The 4,322-nt window shown below is 41.2% G+C and overlaps 1 non-coding gene across 1 annotated transcript; it reads right to left on the bottom strand.

Annotated features, from left to right (window-relative positions):
* Window positions 1-1,397: 1,397 nt before the first annotated feature.
* Window positions 1,398-1,479, bottom strand: trnas-uga (transfer RNA serine (anticodon UGA)). The gene has a single exon. It is a non-coding gene; the product is annotated as a tRNA-Ser (tRNA).
* Window positions 1,480-4,322: the final 2,843 nt, after the last annotated feature.

Here is a 4,322-nt window from a genome sequence, read left to right as displayed (position 1 = left end):
ACCGGTTGGCTTTAATCCAATAAATCCTTCTAATGTGCATCAGTATCTTATCATTCAAACTTAAGGAGACCTTTAAGCCGTTTTGCTGAATATATTTTGATGAAAATCATTGTCTGGGCAACATTCTGGCCTGCTATTTATAACCGTGTTGTTGTACGGCACAGGGGAGCTCGGAGGGAGGTGGTCAGGCTGTGTGCACAAAGTGCAGGACTTCACAAGCTGCTGGATGAAAAACACACTGGTTCGGTTCAGAAAGAGATCAAGGCTCGGTTGAGGGAACTAACAGCGTTTTGTTGCTTCAAGACAGCCCCGATCGTCGAAGAATTTAATCAAGACAAGAACGTTTCTCTTTCTGTTTTTTTCCTCACTGTGACAAAATGCTTTGAGTTGATGTAACATAAGCACAAAATAATATACTGTCGTGCTGTAGCTGCCAAGAGTAAAAACATTGCAGGAGAATGAACGTTTTGCAGAAATAATCACCAAAGCCATTTTTGAAACACAGTGACAACTATACTCGCAGTATCCTCGCACGTGTTTGATTCAAATAGTGTCAGCTTATTTTCAAAAGAACACCAGAAGTAGAGCTTTTAAAAAATCCCATTTGCTTTAGAGTTCAAGTGTCTTGAACTGCCTCAAATGTTTCTAGGTGGAGATTAAGATTGAGATCAGATTTATTGGCATGCACATGTCATACATGCATGAAATTTGTCCTCCGCTTTTAACCCATCCAGGTTGGCACCTGTTGGACACACATATGCACACACTCATAGAGACAGATGCCATACACTGGAGCGGTGGGCGGCCAATCACAGAGCCCGGGGAGCATGGGCTGTAGAGATACACTAATCACAATACGATACACGATATTCAGCCAACGATTCGATACGATTCGATACACTTACATCATTTTCTGGAAAAAAAAAGGGACAGTGTGATTTGACATGAATCGTCGCTGATTGGACTGGTGGTCCGTCCTTTGAACCGGAAGGACAACACCGCCAAACAAAGGAAAAAAAAGCAAACATGTCACAAACGTGAGAGCTATGCACTTTATATAACATTTTTATGAACTAATGTATCATCGTTTTGTATAATGTGACCCCCTGGCATTGCATTGTATTGTATTATATTAATGTTTTGTGTTTTCACTAATTGTAGCGTCTGACTTTTCAATAAAGTTTGCTTCAAAATAAATTAAAAAGAAAAATTGATACTCGTGGCTAAAAATCTATACTTTATCGGGAAACAAATCGATAAAATTGCTCATGGGCACCTCGGCCGTGGCAAGCAGGTAGACTGACACCCCTCCAGCTGTCAGTAGGAATCGAACCTTCCGGTATCTGGACGACCCACTCTCACCCCTGAGCCACGGCCACCCATATAAGGTTAAATTACGCTGCGAGCAGGGTTCGAACCTGCGCGGGAAGATCCCATTGGATTTCAAGTCCAACGCCTTAACCACTCGGCCATCGCAGCAGATAATGATGCAATCACTGCTTTGGCAGGTGCACGCCTGGATGGAATATAATGTGTTACGAACCAGTCAATGGCATGATTTTGAATAAGACCATAAATAGAGTCAAAAAACAGACTTTTGTGTCAGTCTGAGTAAACCTAAAAGTGAGTGTGCAATCCGGCTGCTGGATGCCCCGACACCGATCCAAAGCTTTCTTGCAAGGTAAACACGACGCGCGTCTGAGCATCAGTGATCGCACAGTTTATAATGCGCCGTGACATCTTGCATCAGGAAATCAATTGGATTTTATAACAAGGAAGGAACATTTGCTACTATTTGTTTGTTGAGCTTTGATTAAGTGCAGCTGTTCAGGAGACAACAGAGCGAATGCCTGGTCTATTACTAAATATCTACTTAATTACAATTTGCCACAGTGATAGAAAGTTCATTTTCACATCATCTCAACAAAAAAAAAGAAGAAAGTTAACTGAATCAAACCGTATCAGATTGACTCGCTTCTAATTTAATTCCAATTGTTCTGCTTCGAGAAATTAATCATATCTTCACCTATGTATGTATCAAATTCTCTTTAAAGGCAGAGATAGACGACACACCCCCCACATGATGCAAATACTAATTTTTCAATCAATATCTATTACCACTCTAAATCTCTCTCCTTCCAAACATTTATATGTCATTTGTGTAGCTCACAACTTTCCGTGTTCCTAACAGATGATGAATCATCAGCGACTAACAACTTTACAGATATGAGACTCTCAAAGTTGTTCTTCAAAGCATGATTTCTTTTCTAAAGACTGTAGTTGAAAAGTAGCTAAACAAAGCAAACCTTGTAAAAAAGGAAGGACAAAACAGAGAGGAGCTGCAGGGGGTGGATGAAGACTTTTGTGTTTAGTTTTGCAGCAAAGTGGACCAAGTGGACAATTTGGTGCGTTTTACTCATGGCTAAGACCCTTTGGGGGTCTGAGTAAGAGAATCAACGAGGTTCACTCCTCATTAGAGCCGCCCATTCTGATTAGTTCTGTTTCACCGCGTACTAAATCAGTCATTATGCCGACACTACGCATATCCCTTATATGGTAATGTAGACGATCTATGAAACATCTGGACACACACGTCACAGAGTTGAGGAACTGTGGGAGAACATAACTCCTATTCATGTAGACCTTTTCATGCACAAAAACTTTCTTTTCTTTACTTTAGGAAAAAAACAAAACATCAGCTGGAATATGATGCGAATGCCATCCTTTTCGGAAGGTGGAACCAAGAAAAAAAATGGAATGGAAATGCTCCTGCAGCTGTTGCACGTGTAATTTCAAAACGCGTATTTTACATTGTAACGCTTTTCAGACGGAGAATGATTATCATTTTTATACATATGCTAATTTTCCTTTTAGGAAACTCTTATTAGTGGGATTTCGGTGAGCAAGAGCCACAGTATGTGAGGAGAAAACAATAGGGAGATAGAAATGATAAAGACTTGGAAACAATGCAACAGAAAGGATTTATTCTTTTTCCTGAACTGACAGCATTGTGATTTGGAAAAAAAGGAAAAAAAAAAAAAAAAAAAAAAAAGAGTAGAAATTTTGCAGCTCTGAGGTTTAACCTATCCAGTCGTCCAGCGAATTCAAGCATTTGAAACCAGTAAAGCAGCAGCTACCCCGAACCTGGCATCCTGCTAAATGCAAGGCTGAGCTCATTAGGACTGGCCCAACATCACATACACACAGACACACACGCACACACACCAATCTGTCAGATTTTTTTTCCCACATTAAACAAGCAAGACACAAAAAGAAGCGGGAGGATGGAGACAATGCAGCGAGAGAAACCCAGAAATGAGGAGAGCAAAGGGTAAGAGTTGGCAAAACAGGGAGGATCACACAGGAGTAGTGAAGGAGCAATAGAAAAGAATGACAGACAGAGATCGAGAGAAAGACAGAGAGAACGACAGAGACACAGAGAGATGGAAACAATGAGGGGAGAGACAAAGCAGGTGGCCTGGGTAATTGCCTGGGGAATATAATGAATGAGCCACGGTGCGTCTGACGGAATAGGAAATCGTCTATCTTCTCATTCCCCTCGCTCTCTTCTTTGCGTTCTCATTATCTCTCGCCCTCTCTCCTTCCACCACCCCCCCTTATCCGTCTCCTGTGCACCCTTTTAAACATATCCGTTAACTCTATCCTTCTTACTCGCCATATTGCCAGCCCCCCCTCTTTTTTTTTCTCCATCACAGAGCTTTTAACACCTTTTCTTTCCTCTTAACTTGACTCCCCACCAATTTCTATCCCCACCTTCGCCAGCTCCCTTCGTTCTTTCAACGGTTTGGACAACTGCACCTTTCATGACTATATGCATCTTCGGGATATCGCTACACTTCAAACACCCTGACGAACACACACACACACTACAGAAACAGGATAGATGTTCTACATGCAGCAAACACGATCCGATGCTACGAATTCCCTAAAGGGGTTATTAACGTTCTCGTCATCTCCATTCAAAAGGTGATTTATTAGTTCTTTCTCTGAACTTCCTTGTTTAATGTTTTATTTGCATTACTTTGCAAAGGCTTTGGTTGACTCGGTTTTCTTCTCAGTGAGACACTGTTGTCGGGTTTAGCACCAAAAAACAAACAAAAAAAAAATGATGGGAAAAACTTAATTATGTTGTCATATGAAACATTTCCCCCCCCCCCAAAAAAAAAAAAATCGGTGTAATCGGTTTAACTTGGGAGGCAAAGATGCCAGATTCCCAAGGTCCATCTTGCCAGACTCCTAGTTGTGTGTGTGCTTTTTTTTTTACTGGAAGTTATGGGTGAGCACTGACAATGATCAAGAGG

This window comes from Odontesthes bonariensis, chromosome 8, assembly GCF_027942865.1.
Source record: "Odontesthes bonariensis isolate fOdoBon6 chromosome 8, fOdoBon6.hap1, whole genome shotgun sequence".
Lineage (NCBI taxonomy): Eukaryota > Metazoa > Chordata > Actinopteri > Atheriniformes > Atherinopsidae > Odontesthes > Odontesthes bonariensis.
The sequence above is the reverse complement of the archived record's forward strand: the minus strand, read 5'-3'. Positions and strand labels throughout refer to the sequence as shown.